Source organism: Hipposideros armiger, unplaced genomic scaffold (assembly GCF_001890085.2).
Source record: "Hipposideros armiger isolate ML-2016 unplaced genomic scaffold, ASM189008v1 scaffold_351, whole genome shotgun sequence".
Classification (NCBI taxonomy): domain Eukaryota; kingdom Metazoa; phylum Chordata; class Mammalia; order Chiroptera; family Hipposideridae; genus Hipposideros; species Hipposideros armiger.
In genome coordinates, this window is record NW_017731701.1 from 1,542,283 (window position 1) to 1,550,074 (window position 7,792).

The 7,792-nt window shown below is 44.2% G+C and overlaps 1 protein-coding gene across 1 annotated transcript in view; it reads right to left on the minus strand.

Annotated features, from left to right (window-relative positions):
* Positions 1-3,954, minus strand: part of NNT (nicotinamide nucleotide transhydrogenase) — a gene marked incomplete in the record, with an annotated part of 93,621 nt that extends 89,667 nt beyond the window's left edge. Inside the window, 1 exon segment of the mRNA XM_019661517.1 lies at positions 3,714-3,954.
* Between the last annotated feature and the right edge of the window lie 3,838 nt (positions 3,955-7,792).

Genomic DNA, 7,792 nt, shown 5'->3' on the forward strand with positions numbered 1-7,792 from the left:
CCCAGCACCTAATCCCAGCAGACTCCATAAACATTCTTCCAGCCTCCAGAGGAAGAAGGGTCTATAGCTCATTTTAATTTCAGAACTGCTTCCACAACTCCCTGAAGCTACTTCTTGCAAATAGCAGAAAGCAAAACTGGGAATGGAAATCCTCAATCCAGGTGGTGCTGATTGTTAAGATGCCACTTTAATTCAACAAATACAACCATGTATGGAGGGCTGAGTCTCAGAGGCACAGTCGTTAGGAGCATCTGAAGAATCAAAATGGAATAGGTCACACACTTGGATACAAGAAAAATCAACAAGTAACACTACAAAGCAGAGTAAGGCAAGTCCAAAGTTCTTGGAAGGATCAAAGGAGATCATGTCTTCCTACAGGGCTCAAAACGGAAGGGAAAGGCATGTGAGATGGAGGGAGTAATATGAACAAAAGCTAAGGAAGAGAGAGCATGCAAGATGTGCTCAGGCATGCAATCAAAAATGTGTATGAATAATTCTTTGCATTTAAAGAAAAGGTTTGGGAGGGCAGTGGATGGGGGGGTTGTTACTTTGTGAGGGGTGAAATAGATAACTATTGTATTGCTCTGTACACATGAAACTAATAATTTAAAAATTTAAAAAAAGAGAATTTTTGATATTTTCAAAGTATTTCCACATGCCATTTCATTTCAGTCCTAAGGCATTCCTGAGTCCCAAAACTACTCTCATTCATTCATGGGTCACTTCTAGGGTTATTCATGGCTGAGAATGGAAAGTAAATGAGTTCAATATTCAGCCACTCATTCAAAACATTCATTGAATCTATGCCAAGAACCAAGGGAGATACAAAGATATATAAAAGATAATGTGTGTCTTGAGGGAGATTTTGTCCTACCATTACCAATGACCTAGTCCTCCCCTAACCTCCCCACTTACCCTAGTTTCTCTTCTTGGGTCAGCCCAGCTCCCCAACAACCACTGTTCTCTTGGGGCTGATGAGGGTTACCAAGACCTCATGAGCAAAAAAAAAAAAGCTAGCTATCATAGAGCCTATATATTATCTTTTTTTTTTTTTTTTAGCGGAGCCATCCTGCCACCTGTTGGCAGCTCAGCAGCAGTTCAGCTCAGGCAGTGAATGGAACCAGGGACCCCGTTGCTCAGAGCTCGCACTCTTGAGAGAGCTCTTAACCAACTGAGCCACTCGGCCGACCTTAGAGCCTATGTATTATTTAAGTCTGCCACTCACTCACTGATTGACCTGACCCTTTGCCTCCATCTGATCCTCTATAAAAGCAGCACAGGAAAGCTCGTTAGGCTCTAGAAATTTTATGATTAGGTGAGATTTTGCAATGCTTTGCAAAGCTGAAGTCTGATTTCTTAGCCTGGAGACTGGAAAATATGCCCTGCCTACTTGGAAAATGGTAATTTGATGTTGAGCAGATCCCTGGCATCAGGTGTCAACAGGGCCAAGGCCTTCAGAGGCCAATTTCTCCCAAAAGTTCCACTTGATTCAAGTTGTGAACATATAATACAGGACAGTAATCAGAAGGTAGTTTATTGACAAGAGCAGTCCCTATCACTAAGCCTATTCAAAGAATATCTGAACCTATCACAAGTCAGTACACCATACTTGTTACCAAAGACAGTATTCCATCTTAATTGTCACATTTTCCCCTATCTTCACTTTAAAGCTCTCTGCTGTTTTATTATCCATGTGCTTCTATGGCTTTGAAACAACAGGGAAAAACTTTACAACTCAAAATTGAAAGAAAAAAAAATAACTTGTTTTTTAGTATGGTATTCATACAGCTGTTAAATGTAAGTTATCTGGATAACTTTCTCCCCTAAAAGATATTAAAATCCTTGAGGGCAAGCACCTGAGAGAGAGGATCACATAGAGGCTAAGAGGGTGAACTGTGGGTTAGAAGGCCCCCACTCTGCAATGCGTTAGCTGTGTGACATTGACAAGTCAGTCACTTAACTTCTCTGTACCTAATTTCCTCATCTTTAAACTGGAAATAATAATAGCACCTACCTTACAGGATTGTTGTGAGGATTAAAAGTATACAATATCTTTACTCCTATTACTTTTCTCTTTGGTATTACCTCTGACCCAGTGCTTTGCACAAAATAGAGGAAATCAACAAGTTTTTTTGACTGAAGGAATGAATAACTAGGGCTAGGTAACCTGAAGCCTGGGTATCCATGCAACACCTTCTCCAAGGAGTTTCAGGCAATTTCCTTTAAAAATGAAATGCTGTGTAGCCTTGTGGAAAACTATCAGTAATTCCATCAGCAAAGGTAAGCAGCTGGGCACACTTGCTGATAAGAAAGTAATCGTAAACTGTCCATTCAATTAAAAAAACAGCCAAAGTTTTCAAGTAAAAGGGGCGCGATAGAGAAGAGGGGGAGCATTTTAAATAAAAGTAGGCAAGCAAGCCTCACCTTTCCAATAGAGCCTGTCCTACAAGACTCCTTAAAAACGGGTCGCTTAAGGGCTGCCCTGCATCACAGGGCAAATAAAGGACAGCCTGCAACCGTAAACAAGTCAAGCCTTTAAAGACAGACATACCAACCAAGGACGCAATACCCTACAGAAGCTTAGGCTGGCAGGCAGCGTGACCTTGCCCAAACCCACCGGCACCGCTCCTACCTCTGCAACTCAACTGCCATCAGCTGGCATCTGCCCGGAACCGCTATTTATAACCTTCCCCCGAAGCCTATTGGCGGAGGCTGCATAATAGTAATTCCGCTTCCAAAGTTCGAATCCTCCTCCTGCCACTCCGCCGTCTCCTCCCCCTCGCCAGCCCCGGCCCCCCCAGAAGCTTGCCGGGACCACCACCACCAACCTGGCCCGACATACACTCACAACTTTCGTTCGCCACCTCCTAGGACTCCAGCCAGTTCCTCACCCCAAATCCCCTCACGGTTCAAGCATAACTTCGGGGCGTCCCGCCGCCACCTCTCTGGATGCACCCCCTATCGAGAGTCCTCTACGACCTCCCTCCTTCCCCCCATCTTGCAGGCCAAAGTAACCCCGTTCCGCTGCCGCCTACGCCTCCAAACCTCCAAGACCTGTACCTGCACAGCTGCCGCCTCGTTCCCGCTCTCTGCAGAGACCCAGTCCCTGAATCCACGCGCCTACTCCTTTCCACGATGCCCCAGCAAAAGACAAGAAAGGACCCCGCTCCAGGTCCCTGCCGACCCCGCCCCCTTCTCCTTGACAGGTCTTCTTCCCGGCGGGGGCCTGGAATGTCGCCCCGAGCCCTGCGCCCCTTCCCCGCGGCGCCCCAGCCTGCCCTTGCGCCGGCGCCGCCACGCTCACCTTGGCGGGGAGGCCGGGCTGCAGTGGGCGGTGCGCAAGGGGCAGCTAGGGGACACCGCGCTGGCAGACCGGGGTTCGGGCCCCGCGGCACTGCGCCTCCAACCCGGAAGAACAGCCCCAACCCGGCAGCAGCGGCCACGTGACGGCGACGCAGCCCCCACCTCGGCCCCGAGCCCCCTCCCTGCCAGGCCCTTCTTCCCCCTCGGCCCCCTCCGCCCGCCCGCCTGCCCGCCCTCTCACAGTACTGCAAGGCGGCCTCACGAAAAGCCCCCTTAGAGCGCCAAGGCCAGTTAACCTAAGGGGCCCTTCCCTCTCCCCTGAGGCAGCCAAAGCCTCTTTGTCTCGGGCTCGACCCGCGGCCCCCGCCCCGCCTCCGCGCTTTCTCTGGGCCCGTCCTTGTCAATCAAACCTGGAGCCAAACGCGGGCCCTGAAGTTTTCAAGGGTGCATTTGATCTCTTCCCCTGGAGAGGCAGTTACAAGGTGTGATTTCTTCTCCTGTATCCCGCCAGATCAAATAAGAGAAGAATATAGCTCCACTCTTGGTACCTGACTTTCCTCTAGCTCTCTAGGAAAAATCAGAATTTCTGTAACAGGAGAGCTCCAAAAAGAAAGTGGGAAGAAAGGCACGGGGTGGTGAAGGGAGGGAATGGGGGCGTAGTTTTTCCATTTTTGCGGGAGAGGTGGAGTTAAGTTCCTCGGAAACGTTCAAGGCCCAAAAATTAACGCACATGTGCGTGCTGGTCTCCCAATGGCTGGACCGAAGCCGTGAGCTAATGTTAGTACTTACACCCAGCGGCTGGAGAGCGTCCTTGGTGGATGTTAAGTGTCCTGACCTGGCCTAGGCTGATTTCAGCAAAACTATTAAAGGACTGCAAAACATAATGACCTAGTTGTTCTTTGCACATAGTTCTATTAAGTCTGCAGGTGTCTTCTGATTAAAAGTGGGAGGAATAAAAGGGTGTAAAATGGCTCATTTACCCAAAGCTGAATCATCGTGAAGTGTCAGTATAGTCACTGCTTTTTACTTTAAAATGAAGAACTATGAATCTAAAAGACATAAGGCAAAACAGATATTTCATATTCTTAAAAAGAAAGAAACTGCAGAGAAGCCCTTACTTTGAGAACATTTCTTGTGTTGAACCAGCACAAGAGGACATTCAACTAATGGACTCTCACTGACATCCAGACAAGGTAAAACCCTGTCCCTGTCCTGGAAGAGTTCACAAACAGGAAAGGACACAGCCACCTTTTAAAATGATAATGAACCATGATAAGTGCAACCACAGGGACAGGTTCAAGATGCTGCAAACACAATGCGTCAGGAGTAATTGATAAGGATTAAAACTAAGCTCCTTTCACAATATACCAGGGGTGCCAAAATATATATATACACATTTTAAGAGATGGTCAACATTGCTCAAGCAGTAGTTTGCCGTAATCAGAAGTGTATGGACATTGATGGTAACCAGTTTGAGCAACTCTTGTAATTGCTGAAGTCAAAATGTGACTTCTATTCATCTTTTGTTATCAGTATATATTCAGTATTACAATTTTAATAATTTTTTCCTTTCTTAAAATGTGTATACATTTTTTTGGCAACCTGTGTATGTAAGTCAAATCATGCTATATAACAAACATATACAATGCTTTATGTCAATTATATCTCAATAAAACTGGGGGGCAAAAATAGGCTCTTCTTTTAAAACACTTGTGGGATATGTGGGGGTGCGGGGAAGGGGTATGTTATGTGTATTTGCTTCTTTTCTCTTTCAAGGCTTAAAAATCAGTGGTTCCAGCTGAGGACAATTTTGTCCCAAGGTGTATAGAGATATTTTGATAGTCATGAAACCTGAGGCGAAAGGAGTCCGGGGCTCGTTTTTTGCCTGCTCCGCTCAGCCAATAGACCGACACAGGAGTTGGGTCATAGAATACGCGTTTATTATCAGAACACCGGTGGTCTGAGAAGGCAGAGGGTTAACACCTCCAAAAACTGCCTTAACATTCTCAGACCTGCCTGGGATATTTAAGGGAAAATCTGGACATTCCTCCAAAGGCCACATAATGGTTCTGGGGGGTCTGCATGGAGCCTCCCCTCTGGTGATGTGGCTCTCCAATGTGTTTATCAACCCAGGAGCAATGATGACGGTAACCCGGAAAGAATGCTAGGCCATAGAGATTGTGATCAGTGAGCATGGGGTATTGTGATCATAAGCAAGGGGTATCGTGATCAGTAAGCAAGTACAAGTTTCGGGGTAATTATCTAAAGCAAGGAACTGGGCAGGGGATATTCCAAACTCAAGAACTGGGACAGGGGACATTCCAGGGAAGGGGTTGATCAATTGTTAAGCTCTAGGGCAGGGAGGCATGAGGCCAGGGACATTGCAAGGCCTCCTTTCTGGGGAACCCAACTGGGCCCTGTTTCAGTCACAACTGAAAAGGAGAGGCATTAACAGGGGCCAGGGATGCTGCTAAACACACTACATTACACAGGACAGCCCTTTGCAACACAGATTTATCCAGCCCCAAACTTCAGTAGTTGTAAGATCAAGAAACACTGGCTTAAATAAATGCTCAATGGGTTATTTAATTTGACTTGCTTATGATTATAATACAAGAACAAATCCAAAGAGGACACACAACTTTTCACTTTTTCTGTTAAATAATAAGCATTTGGTGATATTTTTAAATTCATTCTGCTCATTTGTCTAACATAATTTGGGTACCATTGCTCCAGATGAAAACATTTATCATTTGGAAGGTTCTGTTTTAGGCCTTAAACTTTTTCATAGTAATTACAATGTATTCATAGGAGTCTCCAAAGAAAATCGGATTAAGTTCCAAAAATTGTACGTTAGTTGCTTCTGAATCTTAGACACTGAAATGTTTGCAAAGATGTTATATTCCCTCCTAGGTTGTGAGGGCTTTGTCCATTTTGATATTTGCTCCTTCCTCTGGCTTCCTCCACCTCCAAACCCCATTGCAGACAGTAACTCTCACATATATGCAAGTTGTCATTTCAGGTTGTTCTATGATTGGATACATAAATTTTAAATATATTTTTAAATTAGGATGCACAGCAAAATTTAAACCCTCTGAAATTTAGGAGACTTTGTACCCACAAATGCTTAAATATAGTATAATCTATATTTAATATTTAGAGTTCCTAATCTAACAAAAGCAAAAAAGATGAAGTCTTTAGAAAAGTGTAACACACCATTGTGGTCTGCTTTGAAGCCTCAAACCAGAGAGGTGCCCAGCACCCAAAAATCAAAATGTAGACTGAGCCTGAGAAGATACATGATCAAAAACTGAACTGGGGCGGTTGGTTAGCTCAGTGGGTTAGAGAGCAGTGCTCATAAAACCAAGGTTGCTGGTTCGATCCCCACATGGGCCACAGTTGCACCCTCCACAACTAGACTGAAATAACTACTTGACTTGGAGCTGACGGGTCCTGGAAAAACACACTGTTCCCCAATAAAATTTTTAAAAAACAGAACTAATTGTGTTTATTATGTTGAATAGTTATTAGCAGTTTATTGTTTCAAGCTTCCCTTTAATAATTATTAAGTAAGTGAACAATTCCAATGAGATAGATTCTTAGACACTGGGATTTTTAATAATGCAGATACTTGACAGACTTTAAGGCTTTCTTCTTAGCTCTCTTCTCCCAGGCAGACCAACGGAGAGTGTGTTTGATCTTAGGAAACATATATTAACGAACTAAATGAACTAACACTAATCAGCATTAATTAGTTGATTAATTAGAGATTTGAGGAGAACTGACATTAAACAGTCAATACAAAGTTAAATAATTGACAATTTAAGCTATTTCAATCAAATCAGTTCATATTTAGAATTGTTATGACCATCTAAAAAACTAGCTCTTTAGCATACCTTTGTGGATATTTTTCTCTCCATATAGTAAGTGCCAATGATAAAAATCTGGTTTTTTATGAATATAAAAATTATTTATTTAATGATAACTTTGGGGGCCTGAGACGATGGTGAGGAATAAGGGCTGTATTAGTTTCTTAGGGATGCTGTAATAAACTACCACATACTAGGTGGCTTAAAACAACAGAAATGTATTCTCATAGTTCTGAAGGCCAGAAGTCTAAAACCAAGGTGTCAACAGGGTTGATTCTGTTGTCGGAAAGTGGGCCCTTCTTGGCGCAGAGTCCAGGTCCTTGGCAACTTGAGCAAAAAATTGAACGAGATGCCAGAGTAAAGTACTGAAAAAGTAGTTTATTCGAAGAGATAGTACATTTCAAAGAGTAGAAGTAGGCCTGAGCAGTTGAGAATGGCTCAAGGGCCCATTATTAGAGGAGAAATTACATTCCAAAGAGCTTGGAACAGGCCACGCACAAAGGTGAGGCTCTAACGGCTCAAAAAGGAAGAAGCAGCGGTCAAAAAAGCAAGGTGTCGGGCCGGCTGAGTGGCTCAGTTGGTTAAGAGCTCGCTCAAGAGTTTGAGCTCTGAGCAACAGC